Raw genomic sequence first — 22967 nt, 5'->3', positions numbered from 1 at the left:
CTCCGTGATTGTTAGTGCTATTAAGCTAAAGGTTGACATAGATATACAAATTAATATCTTCGGCCACATACACATTAAGTGGGAATTACATTTTTTTTCGCTTCAATCCAATCGTGTAGGATCAAATGATGTCGCGAATGCGAAGCAACATGTAGTGCGATTCGCACATTTCCAATTATTAAAATTTTTGTTCTCGTGACTAAAATTATACCTGTGCCCGTCATAAAGGAGAGCGGGCGCCCGTTTTGGTTCTCAATAAGAATAATTTCGGTGCTGGAACTCCTCTTGGCCATGGCGAATCTCAAGGAACAATAAATGATGACATCGATTCCTTTCCTAAAATATGACAATCAAGAATTTAGTGTATTTTGGGAAAAGACCGTTTTGTGAATCAATCATTATGGGAAACGGGTGTTCTGTGATTGAAATTTAGAGTATTTTGGGAAAAGAGCCTTCTGTGTATCGGTTTTTATGAGCTTCAGTCCATTTGGAATTGGCCCATATTGAGGAAAATGCAAATCGAGAACGGTTCATTTTGGTAACAAGTTCATTTGAGTTTCATTCGTTATGAGAATAGTTTGTTATAATATTGGTAGTAATTGAGGATTGGTGTACTTTGAGTTTAGTGTCGCATGCACCGGAAAGTCGTAATTGTTGGTTAGGTTTAAATTCCTTCAGTGCTGTTTATATTACTGAAACTTACTCGTACTTCAGAAATTTTACTTTCTTCATCTATTCGTGTCGATAGTTTCATCGAACTGTCGGAACTAATTAATATATGTGACGTATTTGTTTGAAAAAAATGTCACTTTTGACACTGACAGATCAATATCATATTGGAAACAGATCGAATAACTAAAAGTCGTACTGGCCTACATATTTGCACTTTGATTACTATTGGACAAATGACAAATGGACAGGCAGAACATAACAGTTTCATAACTTAATCTAAAGTATGAACTTATGCTTTTAGGAAGTTAGAAAATGGTTTACGAACTTATTAAAGACGTTGGTTAGCCTTCAGTTTTAGAAAGACTTCTAGTTCTCAGGGCGAAAAACAACTTTGATAATTATTCAGACATGAAAGTTCAAAGATAAGCGATATTTTATATTAACATTAATTGGATATGTGAACTTTGCCAATTACACAGTAAAAATGATTCGATAAAAGTTTGCTGCCGCCTACGTAAAGATTCGATGGACTTTTTCCCTAGATACGAATCAAACTACATCATATTACGGCTCCTCTACACGATGGCTCAGCGCTGGGCCAGCGCTGGGCCAGCAAGATGGCCATGCGATGGTTGAAACACCACTACACGATGGCAACATTCAGTTGCGATCTATTCGTTTTACAAGATGGACATGGAAGCATTAGCCGCTGCAGCAACTTATTTATACGCCATGTACCAACATTTTCTTAATCTGCACAATAATAAAGTAATGAAAAAGAAATGACATATAAGATTATGGTGAATGTTATCTATCCATCGCAAGAAATAAATAAACAAACGAATATTATAGGAGAGTACTACACAAATTGACTAAGTCCAACGGAAAGGTCAATAAGGCTTGTGTTGTGGGTACTTAGACATAATATACAGGTTCATACATATGTATAAATACTTAAATACATAGAAAACATCCATGACTCCGGAAGAAATATCCATGCTCATCACACGAATAAATGCCCTTACCAGCATTTGAACCCGGGACCATCAGCTTCATAGGCAAGATCAGCTCCCACTAGGCCAGACAGGTCGTCAACTAAGTCAATTTAAATTTGTGCAATAACTCTTCAAAGCTTTAAAACCCTACTGAATAATCATTACTTGTCTCTTCCTTAATGTGCCGCTATGTAGGTATATATGCGTCATTATGTATGTATATATATATTTAGATATGTAGGCATCTAATATTTATTTATTTTAGTATTGGTATATTTATTTATTTTAATTGTAAATGTACTGTATGTACAGATGGCTGCGTAATGTGTATGTAATTTTCCTAATCCTCTAATTAATTTATGCACTATCTGTTATAAAAACTTTTTTTTTAATATCCTGCTACCTTATTTCTATAGTTGTGGTCTTTATGTTTGGAGTTTCATGTTACGCTTTCTCCCCGATTTAATTCTAAAAACTTTATTGTTTCGTGATGCGGCCACGTACTCATCATTTTTAATCAAAATAATACACAACACGAACATCCACACTCGACCGCTTTCGAGCACGCACTGTGCAATGGGCTACGTGTAGATGCGTATGGCTACTCTACATGATGGCCCAGCGTAGGCCAGTCCAAGGGACGCATTTATGCGTTAGAGGGAGCAAGTGATACTGCTATCTCATTCCACCGCATAGCTGCGTCCCTTAGACTGGCCTACCCTGGGCCATCGTGTAGAGGTGCCCGTACAGCCATCGCTGGCCCACTGCCTTTGATGTACGGACGAAAAACCGACACCGCGGCCATCCCATCGCCATCCCGCCGCGCCATAAGCCATCCGACACGCTGCTACGACACTACCCTCTCTACACGCTGGCCCAGCTTAATGGGCCACTATGGACCATTCCATTATATTTGTATGACCAAGAAATAGTAGAATTAAGATTAGCTAAATCTCTCCCCATTTTCAAAAATAAGTATAAATAAATATATATTGTATATGTATTACCTATAGTGTATTAGGTATTGTTCTAATACTTATATAAGTGGTATGTGTGTTTGTGTTCAATAGTCTCCATATTTATCTCCTTGCACTACCTGTTCACTTCTGTATGAGTTCTAAATTTCCTGCTACCTAATGGTTATCCGGAAGAGATCGCTTTTTAGCGATAAGACCGCCTGTTGTTACCATTCTATTTTCCTTTAAAATGTATTTGTAGTTTTACATGTAAGTAAAATGTATAATTGTTGGCGCAATAAAGAATATTTACTTACTTACTTACGGTAGGTTAGTAATTTTTTTAAATTTAAAAGTAGTTTATGTAACTTCTACATAAAGATAGGCATCAAAATAAGTGTGTGGGTTTATGAAACGAGCGGAGTGAGTTCTATAATAGTATCACACATCAGCGAGTTTCATATTAGAATAGACGTACAGTATGTGTACAGTCAGCATCAAAAGTAGCGGATCAAACAAGGTTTCAAAAGTATCTACTATTCTGTAACAGCTTAACAAAATGTAATGGTTCTATATGTAGAACAATTAAGACGGTAAAAGATATACATAGTTTTGAATGTAAATTTTAGAGATCTATCTATATTTGGAAAAGTTATCCAGTATATCAGATACTTTTGGCGCGTTGTTTTATCCCCTACTATTGATGCTGACTGTACTAATTAAAACAATTTACTCAAATCCGTCAATGTTTAGGTCAGAAATATAACAATGGTACCGATTTTGTTTAAATACCTACGAACACTTTTTAAGGCAGGTCTTTTAACTTAGAACACACGGCTGAGTTGTTTTTAAACTGAACTACTAGAGGATAGTTTGTTACGCAACAACTTAAGTAAATTTGTTATAATTTATATCAAATTAGGGAAATGTGTAGTTGATATCATTAATATTATATTTTATTTATTACATTATGAACAGGCTCGATCAAGGGGTTATGGAGCTTGAACAGCCTAGAAAGGCCAAAATCGTTCTGAGAAGGGTCTTGCTATACTGGTGAACTCATTTGCAAGAAAGTATGCATGTCCTTAGTGTAGGTATATAGGGTGGACTGTTTTCTGGTCAATTGTGGTAGGTAACTCGGCGTTTCAGGAGGCATATAAAATATTAGTTACTCACTAGTCTGAACAAGTTAGAAATCGAAACCTGAGATTTGACAAGGAAATCTTCAAGTTTATAATATTTATTCATATTCCATGGAGTTATAACTAGGTGATTTACCTAGTGAAGCCATACATACATTCTGTCCCAAAGTTAATTGTCGCTACAGACCATGATTTTGAACCAACTTCAATGATTCAAAAGGAGGAGTCTCTCTCCGTCATTTCTGGACTGATTTCTAATAGTATAATACGATATAAGCACGAAAAGCAGAGAAATTCGCAACGAGCGACGATAAATTAAAACACGTCCGAAGGGAGTGTTTTAAATCGACAAGAATTGCGAATTACCTATATTGCCACTACATTTCCGACATAGGCAAGTAAAGTAGCATCATATGTAAGTACTGTAAAGGCAAATAATGCAGCAGGTGTTATCTGGTGGTGCAGCAAACGTCGTAGTGTCTTTATTTTGTCCGTTTATTCGTAGGCAACAACAAAACAACAACCCCAAAGGTGAATATACTATTCCGAGCATATTTCAGGACAGGACTTCATAGGTAAATACAGCAAAGCAGTATTCTAGAACCTTTGGACTATTCAAGTGTTCGCAGGCCACTTAACTTTCTGTTCGCTAACCGCGCCGAGAATGCTCGAACGCCTTCAAGACGTTCGCTTTAAGCCCCGACGCATGGCTTATCCAAGCTTAAGTAAGCTAGGGAGCAACCGCGGCATATTTACTTAACTGCCTTTGATTCTAGTCTATTTGTTAATGTTTAATGATAACTATGATACATATATGTAGTTCATGAAATCAGCGGCTGTTTCTTACAGACAATTCATCGATTGCTGGCTAAAAACAAATAAATTTCAAAATACCTCAAGTTATACTTATAACCTACCAACTAAGTACTTCCCTAATTTTTTTAAGTTTCCATTGAAGTATTGAAACAAATATGTCACAGCTAATTGGTTAAATTAGCTAGCTAATTAGACGCCTAACACGTTCATTAATCGCCGGTATCTTGAAATGGATGAAGAACAACCAGCCAGATGGCTGACGTCGTGTAGTCATTTAGTTAAATTGGATATTATTGAATTTATGGACACGTAGAGACCTTATACACCTCTAAGTTTTTATTTTATTTTAAATTTTATGTTATTTCAAAATTTCATTTTATTTTAATACCTGTTTTAATGATTCGGACACTTAGAGACCTGTACATCTCTAAGTCAATTTAAAAAATAAATAAATAAATTGTAAATTTAAGTTAGTAATTTAGTTTTATAGGTAGGCATACGAATTGCTTACGAATATGATGTAGTCGGGTTTATGTGGCGCTGTGCCGTCTTTAATTTAACATACAAGCACAAATATTGTATCTCACAATTTTTTTTATATTTATATTAATACAACCCGGCAGCTTGAACATGTCATGCTCGCTTAAAAGTCTTTACTTACGGTGGCGTCGTTAATCGGGTCGCCACTTTCCCGAATGAAGGTTGAGGAAGGTGGTGGCTGAGATACGCGTCATACTCATGAACGGGTGCTGTTTGTGGAGACCGGTCTGTTTAAGCTTACACGGGCTACATGTTATGTTATATGTATGTAACTTTACTTTTGAGTGGCATTAACGTGAGACACTTTATTCGGTTGTTGTCTGATTTAATTTTTTGTCTTTTAATTATTTATATAAGAATTCAAGCCTTGGAGACCCTCTACATCTCTAAGGATAATTTAATATTTTATCTCTGACACTTAGAGACTTACACATATCTAAAGAATTTTAGTATCTGTTGGTTTTATTTTTTATCATAGTTTTTTTTGTGTAATTTGACATTTAGAGACAGTATACATCTCTAATATAGTATATATTACTTCATCGATTCCATATTTGTAATTGTTTTTTGTAATTTTTATTGTTTGTAAAAATGGACATGTAAAAGTGCCCCTGCGGCCTATATTATTTATTTTATTTATTTATTTATTTTATTATAAGTTTATATATTTTTATGTTGTTTCATTTCTTTTTTAGATTTTTATTTTTCATTTAATATAAAAGACTGGTTAAAAGCTAACAGCATAGATAGACTGAACATTGGACCCGGGTATGTCCTTAAACTACGTCCAAAAGAGAGGTATGGGCAATGTGAATGTCATCTCGCCTTGTGTGGTAGGGCACAGCACAGCAGATGTCATTCCAGATCTAGAGCAGAGCCCAACTGGGGAAGTACCTCCACCTTACAGAAAACCGCAGCCAAATAACACTTGACCCTACTCATAGTGTTGTGTTCCTGCCGGTGAGTAAGGTTGCCAGAGCTCAACGAGGGGGGTGGGGTTAGGGTCGGCAACGCGCATGTAACTCCTCTGGAGTTGCAGGTGTACATAGGCTACGGAGACTGCTTACTATCCGGCAGGCCAAATGCTTGTTTGCCACCGACGTAGTATAAAAAAAAAACATACATATAGACATATGGTCGCCGACCTCCTGGGAAAGAAGAAGGTTAATAACATTTGAATCTCTTAGCTGAGTGACTCAGAGGTTTTCAAAGGGCTGATTCTCAATACGCCAAGTCGTCAAACGTTTGGTAAAATCTAGTTCAATTAACTATCAGCCTAGGCATCAAATTGGATGCCGGTGTTTAATGAATGGCCTAATTAGCTGGCTAATTTAACCAGTTGGCTGTGATATTATATAATGTAAGCATTTGACAATTTAAATGTATTGTACTATTTTATCAATAAATTGTGAAAGAAGAAAGCAATGAGTCGAATAGGTTAATAATACATGAATCTTATAAATAAATATCCCGGAATTCAACGTATATAATAATTTAAAACAGAAACAACAACATATATCGGTACATTCATATCATCAGAAAATGAAACTAATGAAAGAAGAATTTATATTATTTGTTTGAAATTAATATAAGAACTGGTAGTAATATAATATACCACAAATAACTAAGATAATAAACATCGAAGCTACGAGCTCCAGGTCATAAAACCAATGTCACAACTATATCTGCCCACGCAAACTATTCCACTGCTCCTATTGAGAAATACGGTTTGTTCGTAGAATCGCTGCACAATTTACGTTGTTTTCCGCCACATTGCCCCGTGTGAAGTATTGCCGCTAAGGTTGCAGAGTTATCTTAAGTAAGTCGCCTTAAGTCGTCTGCCGTAGAAGTCATTTTTGGGAGCCTTTTGTCCTTAAACGAAACGACAGAAAAATAAAATAAAATATACTTACATGTAACTGAACACTATAATGTGTTATTGTTTCTTTGAAACATAATTATGCGGCTACGCAAAATAAACTATTGCGGTAGCTCGATCATTAAACACAGAACTGTATAACTGCTAAACTACATCGGTGTTATAGCTGCTTCGATAAAAATATTGATTAGAGTTATTAAGGGTCCTAGTAAGATTACAGGTTTTTACAAGAAATAGTACATTGCTATAGAGGCCGAGAAACGAAAGGTTGCAGGCCAAGTAGATATAGACGGCCGATCGTAGCGAGGTCCGCTAGGGATACGCGGCCGGCAACCCCGTTTCTCGCCGAGATTTGTATAGCGCTATTCTCAAACTTGCAATGAAATAATAATAAAAATATGATGATTACCAGTATGATTATTGTTGATAATCATAATGTGATAGGTTATTCAGGGCGTGGGGTATTGAAGGGGAACAAAATTTTGATTATTACAAGCTTTTATTTAACTTGCTCTGTTAGTATGTATGGGACAAATCTTGCAAGTTAAATTTGACCCACTTCCCGGTTTCCGATGAAGCTGAAAATTAGCATACATATGTAAGTCGGGTGACAATGCAATATTATGGTACCATCAAGCTGATCTAATGATGGAGACAGGAGGTAGCCATAGGAATTCAGTGATAAAACAACGCAACCTAATTGTGTTTGGGGTTTTTAGAATTGTCTCGATGAGTATTAGTTGCCTGTGGAAAAAAAAAGTACAGTCAGCGATAAAAGCTTGTACCAAAAATGAAATTTATGCCAAAAACTTACTTTTGCCTTACGACGCACGCCATTACGCTAAAAAAAACATAATGGCAGAATATTGCTTATAGGTTTTTTATGGTTGAATGCCAAGACGTGTCACAATTTGACGTTTAAAAACAAAAGAAGGTTGCTTTACAGGCCTTGCACCTTGGTTTGTAAGTCTGTATGAAATTCCTTTACATATCATCTTCACTCATCGCACCGGATATGTAGTATTCCTGGACCTAATTTTATATAAGTCATGTCAACATTTCATTGCAAGTTTGAGAAAATAATTATATTAATGCTGTATGCGCTGATTCGCAAGCCCACATTTTTACAAGTAGGTAATATTTATGCCAACTGTTGAAGATGTCACGAAATCCAAAGTTCTATCGTCATCTGAATTACACACGAGCAATGAACCTAGTGAATTTCTAAAGAGAATAGAATCCTATCGTTTTAATTTAGCTAGTTTGAAAGTTCACTCGATAGCATATTAAATCGATCTGATCCCGGAACTCACTCTGATCTTGGTTTTTCCTTTTTGGTCCTTTTGGACCTGTCATTTTGTTAAATTCAAACAGGTAAATAACGCTAATTATAGAGTAGAGTTTTAGCGCTGGTGGCCTAGCCTAGTTCAAATACCGGCTCGTACTAATGAGTTTTTCGGAACTTATGTACGAAATATCATTTGATATTTACCAGTCGCTTTTCGGTGAAGGAAAACATCGTGAGGAAACCGGACTAATCCCAACAAGGCCTAGTTTACGCTCTGGGTTGGGAGGTCAGATGGCAGTCGCTTTCGTAAAAACTAGTGCCTACGCCAAATCTTGGCATTAGTTGTCAAGCGGACCCCAGGCTCCCATGAGCCGTGGCAAAATGCCGGGACAACGCGAGGAAGAAGAGAAGAGAGTGTAGGACTTTATTACACTCCTAAAAATGTTTTATGTAAGATCCGAGATACGTATCTCTGTTTTCCGGCGCATTAGGAACCTACTTGTAGTAAAGTATGACCGCAAAGCTTACAGAGTTATCTTTAAAGCTTATTTCAGGGAAGAGATGTTTCCGCGATGCATGCGCTAACTGGCGAGCCACACGCGACCACTTGTTAACTACAAACTGCAGGATTGTGGGTGTTACCGCTTAACACTGGGTATAGACTACCTTGCGAAGATTCTGCATTATGTGCTTACAGTTTGTAGATTTGGGGGTTCAGGAAGCGGGAGCGTGGCGTGGGGACGTCGGGGGTAAGCGGGGTTACATTTGGCTTCATGTATATTCGTGTGCGACCTATACTCAATTACCACACATAAGCCCACATTTGTTTGCTGGTTGTCTATGGGATGAACTTCCTACCGAGGTTTTTTCTCACAGTCAATGATTTCTATTTTCTATTTATAATAATACTTAATTTTCTTTAATAGATGTAATTTACATCACTTCAATTCTTAAACGTGACGCAATCGGTTGCGCTCTCATATGGCATGGAAGCGCCAATCATTTGTTTTTACTACGAGTCGTCCTTTATGCTCTCCAAATAATGAATAGAATCAGGCATTACTTTGCGCATGTAAAAATACGCAAGTAAGTATAACGGGTTAGCACTTGTTTGACTAACACGTTATTTTTTCGCGTAATATTTTTGTTTTAATTCTTTATTCCCTCCGTCTAGTAGGTAAGTGATCAATGGCCTTTAAATAAATGTGGTTACGTTCAACACATTCCGCGCGTTGCTCTTTACTGTGCCGCATTGCGATTAGAACGAATCAAACACGTGTAGTGTAATGTACTATATTTTTTTTACTCAAAGCTTACGGTAACCATAATTTCGAATAAGTACTATGTGTGTGTGTGTGTACTAAGCTTAACACGTTCTTAATCGTCCCTAACTGCGCCACAACCCATTGAGAATACTCGAATTCCTAGGTAAAAAGCTTAGAGTACGGCATTCAATGGATATGTTCCAAGAAGCTTTCATTTTCTTTTTGAATTTGAAACCTTGCCTCATTTAATACAAAGTAAAATTAATTTCAGAAAGAAAGCCTTTATAAGGGCCGCTGGCACTCAGGAGGTTTTTTTTTCTTGCGATTGAAATGAAAAGCACAGTATTTAACTCTAGTAGGTACCTATTATAATATAGCAATGTATCCCTCTCACGCGAAGTGAGGTTGTTTTATGCTTTCATTGTTACTATTATAATATAATAAGTCTACTATTACAAGTTTTTATGTAGGTGCAAAATAAATGAGGGATGACATACCGTTATAAATGAATACACTGTATAAGGCTTGTTGTTCAGCATTTGAAAGCTTTTAAAAGAGTATGAAAATGACGCTTACCAATATCAGGTAAATAGCAGGGAAAAAGTTATTTGTTATGCAATATAATAGATCCCATTGTGATTGAGTATACGGTGCCCTCCCTGAGTGCGATTCAGAACGCTAACTTGAGCACGTTCCAAGCGAACCAGACAAAAAATGATTTCAAGAAAGAAAGGAAGATTATAATTAGTTACGTGATCGCCGTAATCGGTGATAATGAATCAATATTAGTGACCATGATGATTAATAAAAACGATTGTCGTGAATCCCTATCACCCAACATACTCGTATGCATCCGAATCCGAGAACGAACTACTAAAATCTGTTATCAAACCGAATTCAAGGATAAATCATACATAACAAAAGCTCAAGTTCGATGCTCTGCTTTCGAACGCTAATATCTCTCTGTCGCACTTATAAGGAAGCATTACCGACACAGCACACACAGACCGATACAGAGAGACATTACCGTTTCGTTCGCTACGGCGCAAACGATTAGCATCTTGGCTAGGTCCTCTGAGCAATGGACCGTGATTCCCGTAACTATGCGTAATTGAGCCTTAGATTGTGGTTGATAAGAACTCAAATTTTCTGAGTCTTTAAAGAACCCATATTGGGATACCCTCCTCCAATTGAGGGGTATTTAAATCTTCTCGAGGCAGAGGTGTAGGGTTAGAGCCGGTATAGCTTTATTCGACGTTCATAAGCTCATTGTAATATGCCTACTTGAATAATATATCTACTATTTTTTATTTTAGCTTTACCTGCGCTTAAAATTGTTTGGAGTATTTTTCAAGTCTTATTGAAGTTCAGTGTCCGTTAAGCGATTGGAATAACAATGGTCGCATCAAGGCACGGGATTTTGATCACACAATGTATTGTCGCGAGAACGGGGCAAGACGCCTTTTGTATTGTCACAGATGAATGCCTACAATTTCCTTATTCTCTCAATACAAATGGATTCAATAATAAATATCTCGCCTTACTAAATGTTTGAAATAACAAAGCATATAGTAAATAAATAAAAAGGACCTTCGTGGAATGTCTGTAAATATATATACAACTTACTAATTTAAAAACTTACTTTTTGGAAAGGAAATAATGAAATAGTCTAAAAACTAGACAGTACGCCCCAGTTCTTTAGGCTTTTATTTTTCTTAAGGTTTGTGTTCTCTCACTCTCACCGAGCGTAAGCGTGAGCGAGATGGATATGCGTGCTCAGGACCATAGATATCATGTTTTTGAATTTTAATTTGTTATAAGTTAAAAAAAAAAGTAATCGATGAATTCCCTCAAAAATAAAATTATCCAAGAGCTTTTCAGTCGAGTACCGTGTACAAGCCTCGTTGCCTAAGTAAGGTACGAGATTAAAAAGCTGGATTATTGGGAGCGTACACGACTGTCACGCAACCTAGTGTCCGCAAGTCTAGGGGAAAACGTCAATTCACTACATCTTATAAAACTACTCCAAAACTAAAAACTACTGAACGGATTTTCATACGACTTTCATCTATTAATAGAGTGATTCTTGAGGAAGGCTTAAGTATATAACTTGTTAAGGTTTTGTGTAAATTGTTTGAAATATAACGATGTTGTCGGAAAAAATCACGCTGGCTAGGAGCTTTAATCGAAAACGCTGCCTAATCCGTTTGAGCTATAACAACACAATGTATGGTGGGGTTGTTTCTCATTCATAGGTCTACAAAAAAGTCCGTGATGTTAAATGTCTATCTTTTAAGGATTACTTACTATTTCCATTCTTGACTTCTAGAAAAAAATCACGTAATATGTGGCATTTGCAAAGCTATTTACATGGATACATTATTAACAATTATCAAAATAAATACGTTAGTTATATTAAGCATTTCATACAGATTACAATGGTCCCTTACACCATTCAATTTAAATGAATATTTCAGGAGTAATCGTAAATCAAAGTTTCATTTCGAGCCATATAATTGTACGAAATGTTAAAGACGCTATCCGCAGTTAGTTCAAATTTTTACCACCTTATGCGCTGGGATCGCTTTACTTACCCCCACCATGCACTTCGCACGGTCCCAATATCACTATTACTATACTTTTTTCTACGAGTCATCTAGAATAATACTTTTAATTTATAAAACCGAAATAATTAATGAAAATTGGTAATCATCTCAGTAGGCAAAAATGTGGTACAAAAGTCATAAACGCGCCCGGCCCCGTCCTCCGTTTAGTATTTTCTATGCAAGCGCGGTGGCACGTGATTGGTCAATTTTTTTATAGTTGACTACAGCGTATCGAAATTAATATTATATTGGGGTTGGGAGCCCATACATGAAAAGTATGCAATTATACTTAGTTTGGTATACGAAATCTATATTTAACCATGCGTAACCATATATTTACAGTCGACAAGCAGAAAAAACAGTTTTCATATTTTCAGCTTTTGTGCATAAATTGTTACAAATTTTAAAATGCGTTTTAGACCTCAAAAAATCAGCATTCGAATACATTACTAGAGAAATTCATTTATCAATATTGAGGATTCAAGATTGATAATTAAAGTCTTGGCGACCGTATTGTGGTCTCAAAAAGTGGTACGATTGATCAAAAACTCTTTAAAGCTACGGCTCCTTAAGTGGAATTGTTTTGATATTAATTTTTATGGCTAATTTATTTTGCTATTAATGTCAACGTCGTGTACTTACACGTTTTGCGATAAAAAATGTTTTGAAATGACCGCTTTATACACCCCTTTATTGCCACCTTAGTAGTATAAGTAGGTAATTAAATGGGTGCACTTCTTCTTCTTCTTCCTAGCGTTGTCCCGGCATATTGCCACGGCTCATGTGAGCCTGGGGTCCGCTTGACAACTAATCTCAAGATTTGGCGTAGGCACTAGTTTTTACGAATGCGACTGCCATCTGCCCTTCCAACCCAGAGAGTAAAACTAGGCCTTGTTGGGATTAGACCGGTTTCCTCGCGATGTTTTCCTTCACCGAAAAGCGACTGGTAAATATCAAATTATATTTCGTACATAAGTTCAGAAAAACTCATTGGTACGAGCCGGGGTTTGAACCCGCGACTTCGGATTGCAAGTCGCACGCGCTTACCGCTAGACCACTAGCGCTTATTGGTATAATGGTCATAAGGTATATTTACACTTCGTCTAATATACTTTGCCATAATTATTACATACTCTAAAGCATATTATTTGTTCTAACAAGTGACATCACATAATTATTTGTGTGGCATAATGAGTGCGTGACATAAATCGGTTGGGTTAGGTTGGAACTGCGACTCCGCACAAACGAATAACTGGTTCAAATTTATTTTCGTTGTCTTGTTTATTATCCCCAAAAAAGGTGACGGAATGCAGCTTTTTATATGAGATGAAATTTAGTTTTTATTATTTTTTATGTAAAATATAATCTATAGCTAGAAAGACATACAAATGGACTCAAGTTTTTTATTTATTTGATAGAAGACATAGATACAAGCGTGACAGAATATTCAGAAACAAGACAACGAAATTAATTTGGACCTAACTACCTAGCAAAAGGAGAGTTAGGTTAGGTTAGAACTTCGACCCCCGCATTATCAAAAACCTTGAAAGAATAGGTTAGGTTGGGTTACGTGGGATGATAATCTGTACTTAGTTATACGGCCTGCGCACTACTTGTTACAAAAATTATATAAAATATTACGTTATACAAAAATATAATATAACAAAAGTCATTGTAAAAGATATCTATATACTACTTAAAAATTATATTACAATAGGCATTATATCAATGCTGGTTTAGATGAAATCATAATATAATAAAAGAAACGTATAATAAAAATTACATTGGAACATATAATATATATTATTATTTATATTTATTATTATATTCTTTATATTATACCAAATGGCATTATAACAAATGTATGATATTTTTTTTTATAATTATATTAAGCATTACACACCTTAATTTAATGTACCTAAATAAAGTTTTAATAGGTAAATTTTAGGGAGACAGTAGTGATAGCAAATGTCTCCCGCCTAATGATGTTGTCAAAATCTCTTCTCCTGCGTTGCGAAAAGTCATTTATACGACTGGACATGAAATATATTCCCATAATATAACGGAATGCTGAAAAGCCTAACAGTAGTTTTTTTTATTTATAAATAACGAGTTCCTTTTTGGGAATCGGTTAAAAATGTAGCCTTTGACACATTAGTCACAAAAACAAATCGATACATTACATACATGTAGACTGTTAAAATTATAACCCTTCTTACAGATGGATGAAAATGGTATAAGTGTGACTGATGATATGTAGTTCAAATATTCGTCAAGCTGAAAAGTTCAAAGATTTATCTTTAGTAATCAGGCAATTTTTAACTAACCCTGTTTAACCAATAACGATGTCTAATTTATTACCCGAATATTACCCGAAAAGACAGCACAGAATTCTGAAAGCTTATTTCTGCTTGCGTATTCGCTGGTTAATTGAATCTAAATTGATCCCGGTGCTTGTGACAGCGGGCCTTATTGGGTGCCCTCATTTAATTTTCTTGACGAACATCCAACAAATAATGTTACTTATATTAAAGTTGCTGGAGATTAAAATGTTAATAGCCTTATAATGGCCGTTATTCTGGTCATTAACGCAGTAATGAACACCTTATTTTTGCCAGGAATAAAGTTGGATTCGAAGTTTATACTCAAATTACCATTTTATGGGTCTTTCCATGAGCTTCCTCGAATACAAATGTTTACTTGCGTAAAACTCATTGATGCGAGCCATCGTCTCTAATATAACTATAACTTTACTGCTAAATCACTTTACATTTCCGTTTAATAGATTTTATCTCTTCACAGAGACAGTCACCGCTTAGATGATATTGCCAACATTACAACAACAAGAGATTGGTTTGAATAGCCACCGCAAACCCTCTTCTGATATAAATCGTTGCGCGGATGAAAGTTTTGATTTCATCCTTTTGTTAGAATCGTTATTGTAGTCAAGTTCTGCTCGGTTCATAACGCAAATAAAGCTGTATGATAAGCTGACGGCCTTGTAGGGCCCAAAAGGCTTTAAACGTGTTTAGAAAAACAACTTAAGAGGGGGCTAACGCAAAATTTTAGTTATTATATTGAATTTTTACCGAATACTTACCGGTGTACCAAAAAAAATTGTAAACTTCAAATGAAAAAACTAATGCGATTGAGAACAAACTAAGGTTTTTAGAATAACTACAATTAAAAGCCACTTTTAATTTAGATTTTTGTCAGTTTATTTATTTATTCTTTTTTCTGTGGGAGTGATAGGCAGCTACTTCCTAGCGCATTCAGTGGCAGCTTTTACGGACCCGTTTTTGCCTGCATCAGCTCGTCAGCTGCTGGAATTGTTAATGTTCTTTGGCTTTTTCATTCTTCTCTTTTAATACAATTTTGATTTGAGCCCAATAATAGTTGAGAGAAAGGCACTGCAGGACGTTTGGAGCTCTTAGTCTATTCTATGTCAACTGCCAAATGCGATTTTTGTACGAAGGAAATTGTATGATTTTCGACTTGGCCTAGAATTAAGTACGAAGAACTGAAGTGACTTTAATCGTCGTTTGTTGCACTTTTACGATAATTATGACAGGTATGCTTCGTTTTCGCAAATTCTATTAGCAATCTTTGTGATGGCCCCAGGGTCACTTGTTCCTAGAGATCTTCCGCTTCGAGGCCTCTGTTCAAGAGACAACATAATAAATTCGTTATTTACTACGAAATGCACAAAACTTCGAGGTAATTTATAGTTCATATTAGTTGAGTAACCATAGAAATTATATCATTTCGATGGTTACATGTCTAAATGGTCACACTGAACCTTATTAATAAACGTACACCGACTATCGGTACGTCCGACCTTTAACCTTTGTGACGCCAATGATGGATATATCCGCACCGTAGATCCAACGCCGAAGACGAATTAATCCGTCACAGACCACAGGGCAACATAGACCTGCAAATGCATAAATTTCAATTTCAGTTTTGTTTGACACTTCGACGTCGTAGCGTCCGAGTGACAGCTTTTGTGTTTGAAACGCCGTCGAAACGTTAAAAGGTAAGTTTAAAAAGTTAGGCGGTATACTTAAATATGGAAAGTATGCGAATACTTGCATTCCGTTCCGCTCCATTCGATCGGCAGACAGGATATTTTCGCACCTTTTCAAACTCCTCGACTGGCAGCGAAATCAAATTTTATATGAATAATGTAAACATGAGATGGAAAAAGGCATTTCGTTGATTTTAAATCAGATCTTTGCCCAAACCTGTCGAGGTAAATAAAAGGCTCTGACATTATTGAAACGTAGATCGTTGTTTAGGTACCTTATGAACATATTACGTCGTATATGTATGTAGGTATATCGTACGTATACTTACATACATATACGACGATTACATATGTTATAATAAAAATCCGTTTTAAATGAAAACGCGTTATCCCTAGTTAAAATTAGTTTTCCAAAACGTTTTGGTGAATACTAGTTTTAACTAGGATTTTGTCAGTAAAAAAAAAAACAAAAAATAAGCTACAGTGTAAGTGACTAGACTGTACACATAACATAAAAAAGTTTATTTTTATAAGTTTATATTACATACTTAAATAGTATTTTATACAGTCGTGATATAATAGTGAGCTTTTCAGTTGAGTACCGTATGCTCAGCAAGCTTCGTGGCCTAAGTACGAGATTAGAAAACTGGATAACATATAGTTATAACATATTTATTTCATCGGGTATGCTTTCTAGTTGGCCACTTTCATCGAGTCTAGGTTTGAACTAAAAATCGAATCTTGAATCCTTGGAATTCCTCAATTTTTTAGGCACAGTAATTATATTATTGTAAGTTAATAATAAGAATATGTCAGATTAAGTTAAGTTTTACTAGTAATGAAGTCGATAATAATATATACCTGTATTTTCTCTCCTCTTTACCACCCAATGCGTCAGTACATGTAGTCTTTTCTTTTTGTCGTTTTCTTTTCTTTCAGTTGTCTTGCATCACAATTGCGCGCGTTATCTTGTATGTAATATACTTCTTGATCTGAATTTCCTGCACCTCACTTGGCAAAGTAAACTGTAACTATGTAAACGTTAGCCACTTATTTAGTCCTGTTTATTTATGTTGTATGTATCTTTCAAAATATTTGTAATGTTTTCACGGTAATTTAATGTGTTTTGCACTTAAACTGATGTAATTGTTCCATTGTTATTTATTCATTTTTCCATTGTTATTTATTAATACCTTGTACGGCATGGCGTTTTAGATTATCTGACATTGTCATTTCTGTCATCTGTCATACACGTAGTTGGCGCTAGTAGCTGTCGCTAGTGTATGCGTTCAGTTTTACGAGGCCGTGCCGTACAGGTGCAATCGTGGCCCACAACACAAATGGTCTCGCCGGAAGATCAGCGCTGACCAGGTCAGCATTATGCTGAGGCGAGCCCATTTCGTGTAATATATATACTTTTACCACGAAATAAATGATTTATGATTATGATTATGTAGCAGTGATATTGTATAACGCATACGTCGGCAGTAAGCTTGAATTCGGCGCTATAGCATGGGATCCCTGCGAATTTAAATACACTAGCATGCTCGAAAAGTTACAAAGAAAGTTTGCTATGTATCTGTACAATAGGACTTATGGTTATTATCCCTATCTGTACCCCTCTCGCTTTGTCTCAGGAATGGTGGGACTCCATACTCTGGAACTGAGGCGGAAATTCCTGTTGTTGGTACATTACCAGATTACCACGGAGTTGTACATAGGATTAATAACTCATCCGTGTTGGAGCAAATGGGCCTGCACGTGCCGGTAGTGCGGACGGCCCTAGGCGCGGGCGCACTGAGCGTGGTACCGCCTCGGCGCCGCCGCCGCCTGTTTGCGTGGCTGCGCGCGCGCACCCGCCAGGCCGAAAATGCGCCCCCGGGACGTGGGCCCTCTTCAATATAATGGCTCTGGAGGATGTGTTCGCGGATAATGCTGGTGAATTTTGTAGAAAATGTATCCAAATTTTAAATGTTATTCTAGATTAAAATTATTATTACTGTTTTACTTGTTATATTGTTGTTATAATTATTTTTATAGAATATGTATGTTTTATTTGAAATTATTTATGACATGATGACATTCCTTTTTTCTGTTTGTTTTAATTTAATTTAGTTGTTTATTGTATTCATTGTGTATAATAGATATGTTTAAACTTGTAAGTAAGATACTTTGACACTTTTTATATAAATATATTATCATTATTCATTATTCTGGATTTTTTTAGGCTATTTTACTGCGATGATGTAATTTTTCTCATATAAGCGATTTGGTTTCCTGTAAGTTTGTATTGAAAATGAAATAAATGAAATGAAATAGACATCTTTAAATCAGATCACAATCCGCCTACTTGAGTTTTTGGCCAACCACCTTCAAAACACGTTTTATGTTATCTTCTGAGCTTTGTTTATCTAACACGTTTTGTTTTTAAGTAACTTTGATGCTTACTATATTATTTCTTGAAAAAAAGTAGTTTAACATATAAATATTTTAAAATTAAAACCATTTATACAAAAATCTCACATAAAAGTGATTATTGTGACACATCAACCTGGTATTAACACTTTGTATCGTCACCTTTAGTTCCATTTTGTGTAATAACTACAATCGTGAAAGTCAGGATGAAAGGACCATGGCAGCTATTTATAACGAGAGTTACTCCAAGCTTTAGTACCTTTTTTGTACTATTTTGTACCTAAATTAATTTTTAACAAGCAGAAACGTCTGCGAACGATGCTATTAAGCTTAGAATAGGCAATAGGTAGCCGTCTAAGAAGTGTAACGTTCTTACGGTTGATGTCGCTAGGGTCCCCTAGACCCATATGGTGGAAAAATTTGCTGCCTAGGGATGAGGTCTTGGTGGCTCAGATGGCAGAGCGCTGTAGTATCTATCCAGAGGCCGTGAGTTCAAGTCTCACCCAAGACAGTAATTTTTCCACTTTTAAATTTATTTTGTACCTGACTTTAAAAATTTACCTCGCTAAAACTCGAGAAATATTGAAAATAAAGTGGTCAGCCATTCTGACGTCAGGTTGACAGGACCAAGTCCAGTTCTCCTAGTTGTAGGCGTTATATCGAATCCATCATTTGGCAAAGATTTTAGTACCTAATTTGTACCTTTCATGATGATTTTTAGGGTTCCGTAGCCAAATGGCAAAAAACGGAACCCTTATAGATTCGTCATGTCCGTCTGTCTGTCCGATTATGTCACAGCCACTTTTTTCCGAAACTATAAGAGCTATACTGTTCAAACTTAGTAAGTGGATGTATTCTATGAACCGCATTAAGATGTTCACACAAAAATAGAAAAAAAACAATAAATTTTGGGGGTTCCCCATACTTAGAACTGAAACTCAAAAAATCTTTTTTCATCAAACCCATACGTGTGGGGTATCTATGGATAGGTCTTCAAAAATGATATTTAGGTTCCTAATATCATTTTTTTCTAAACTGAATAGTTTGCGCGAGAGACACTTCCAAAGTGAAAAAATGTGTGTGTCCCCTCTGTAACTTCTAAAATAACAGAAAGAAAAATCTAAAAAAATATATGGTATACATTACCATGCAAACTTCCACCGAAAATTGGTTTGAACGAGATCTAGTAAGTAGTTTTTTTTTTATAAGTCATAAAATAAAATAAAAAATTTTTTTTCATCAAACCCATACGTGTGGGGTATTTACGGATAGGTCTTCAAAAATGATATTGAGGTTTCTAATATCATTTTTTTCTAAAATGAATAGTTTGCGCGAGAGACACTTCCAAAGTGGTAAAATGTTGAACAAGATCTAGTAAGTAGATTTTTTTTAATACGTCAAATGGTACGGAACCCTTCATGCGCGAGTCCAACTCGCACTTAGCCGCTTTTTCTAATTTTGTGTTGACTTACCAAAAAAAATTACAGTTAGAATAAACTTTGTATGTGCACAGTGGTGCAGCCAGTCCATGTGGACCGGGCCTTAAATTTACTTCAAAAGTTAATATTTTTGGCTAAAACAGGTACCTACTTATTTTACAAGGGGGTATGATAGTTGTTTAACCAATACAAAAATGAAAAGTGAAATCTTGAGCAAACGCTCTTGAGATGCGAGGGTTTGAAGACATGAGAGTTAAACAATTTTTTCTAACGAGTAAAACACAACATTTTTTACCACACCAACGCGAGGAAAATACTTACTTAAAATTCAAAATCATTACTTTTCATTTTTTCTTTTTTTTTTTTGGTAATGACGATTTTGACGATGACGGTTTTTCAAATTGTGTAGTGAATTGGCACTTTATTGATAAAGGTTATCCTTTCCTAAAGGTACCCGTCATCCTTCAGTTTTTAAATTTTTAATTTTTGCTCATAGTATTTTTAGATACAAAGGTATTTCGTCATCAAGATGACAAGGCGGACTATTATGGATCGAAACATAGGATGACCCAGATATTTATAAGAGAACAAGAGGCATATATTGACCTTTACATATTATTTTGTATACCTATAGATAGACAATACACCGGGTGCCTATCATAAAACTGTGAGTTTTGCTTAAATGACTAACTTAAGTAGGTGACTCACTCTCAGTACAGGTCGATTCATAGGAGCTAGCACGGGATGTGTCAATATTTTCATAGACATCCGGCGCCAACTTTGTGTAACTTTCCCTTAGCATACTAAAATTACGGGGTAATATACTCCGAAGTATTATGAAATACATTAACAATAACATCTACTAAATAACGCCTTAAATGAAACTCCACAAAACTTTTGAACTTTTTTTGGCTTGGCGCAGATGATTTTACTTAAATCAGCAGTTACAGTGCGTCACCACCATCCATCCCACGCATCTCAGAGGTCAGCCAAGGACTAAAGTCCATCGCATTTACTATTGCTCTATTTCCCTCCGTCTTACAGAAAACAACTTGCGTCATGTGTTTGTTTACTTATGAACGAATACACATTAGAAATGGCTCTAAAAGAAATTCCACTTCAATGTGCATATTTAAGGAGCGTACAATATGATACAAGTATAAAAGCGACTCCATACAATCTCATACATTTTGGTCCCATGCTTTATCGTGACGATATATATTGTGTCGTTAGGTACTGTGGAGAGATCACGGTTAAGTATAAAATCGCCCATTACCTACACGTTTAAATTGTTTTAGCCAAAGAAAAGACGCTTAAATGTTGTCGAATAATGTAATAAACTTAAAGAACATTGCTACCTTATTCCTAACTTGCTTTCAGTTGACATTCTTTATTTTATTTGCTACTTGACATCATTGTTTGAATATCATATTTAACTTATTCATTGATAGGTACTCTGTAGTATCATGGTACAATTTCAGTGTTTTATTCCTATTAATTATTTTTGACATTTTGATATGGCAAATATTATATGATAGATTTATATACCATTGTATATAACTACCTCTATAACATTATATTGTATTGTAATAATATTAAATTTCACATTGTATCCGATGATCACTATACGATAAGTTATTGCTTATGTATCCTTTTACATTAACTTTGAACATTTTATTAAGAGATAAATAAACTAAAACTAAAATTAAAACTAACTATGTAATGCCAATAACTCTCACGAACTGTATTAATAACGATAAAAATGAGTTCACATATTACGTAGGTTACTGCCCGTCAAGCACGCTTTGGATTAAAGGATCACAGTTCATAATAAAGGGTAATTCATAACCTTTAATGGCCACCCCTTACCCGTGGGGAGTAAAAATGTTGCTCGGAAAAATACGCGCGATAGTTGTCGTCAGTTCTTTGGTAAACTTCCCTTATACGATTGATTAATGGTTGACATCACTGAGTAATTTTAAATTACTTTTCTCCATTGACCATAATTATAACTCATATCGTTTGGAGCAATCTGAGTAAGTGTTTATAAAACAGTCGAGTCATATGTATTTAGGACCGTCAAATATCTGAAATTCAAACCTGATCGAATTTGATAGTTTTAACAACTTTTACGCGGACAAACAGGCCAATGCGAACGTACACTAATATCAGAATAATATTTGAATCATATTATGGTGCGAAGTCGGTTGAAGGGAGAAGTGGCGCTGATTGTCACAAACACGCGTAATCTTATGGAATGTCGCACATTAATGCTAGCGGCAGCCGTTTGAACAAATTTTACTCCTTAAGAGTGCACCTAGCGAATATGCGATATTCACGAGTGATAATAATAATAATAAAATAATAAAATTCTTTATTGTGCACTACTAAAGAAAAGCTCATATTAAAAACAAAGACAGGACTTAAATTAGTAGGTAACAACAGGCGGACTTATCGCTATAAAGCGATCTCTTCCAGACAACCTTCAGATAGCGACCGGTGGCAGGAAATAAGCTATTGGGCAGTGCAAAACAACAATAAAACAAGTATACTTATAATATGTTAATTTTAAATGATAAACTACAAACAATAAAACATACACTACATAAACTACATAAATTATTTAAAATACAATAATACACTACATAAACCTACATAAATAAATATGAGTGATGTGACAAAGAGAGATTTAAACTTTTAGTTCGACCTCCAGGTTAGACTTTCTTTTCAAGAGCATATAGCATTCGAAACCTTCGCTCTGAATTTTATTCTCTCATGTAATTTGGTGTTTAACACATTCAATGCGAGCGCGAGCTACGCGCTGCGAGAGTAAAGCCGTATTAAGCGAAAAGAGCCTACGAACAGAGAGAACTTGCCCAGTGGGTCGCTGGCAGTGAATTTGTTAATCCTAAGTCAATAATGGGTTG

The 22967-nt window shown here is 35.6% G+C and overlaps 1 protein-coding gene and 1 long non-coding RNA gene across 2 annotated transcripts in view; one reads left to right on the top strand and one right to left on the bottom strand.

Moving 5' to 3' along the window:
- Positions 1-22967, top strand: part of LOC133522961 (uncharacterized) — a 241474-nt gene that overhangs the window by 134546 nt on the left and 83961 nt on the right. The window lies entirely within an intron of this gene.
- On the bottom strand, positions 15354-17584 carry LOC133522959 (uncharacterized). Its single transcript, XR_009800163.1, has 2 exons — positions 17048-17584; positions 15354-16093 (listed from the first exon to the last, which is right to left on the bottom strand). It is a non-coding gene; the product is annotated as an uncharacterized LOC133522959 (long non-coding RNA).

The sequence above is a fragment of the Cydia pomonella genome, chromosome 11, assembly GCF_033807575.1.
Source record: "Cydia pomonella isolate Wapato2018A chromosome 11, ilCydPomo1, whole genome shotgun sequence".
NCBI lineage: Eukaryota > Metazoa > Arthropoda > Insecta > Lepidoptera > Tortricidae > Cydia > Cydia pomonella.
The sequence above is the reverse complement of the archived record's forward strand: the minus strand, read 5'-3'. Positions and strand labels throughout refer to the sequence as shown.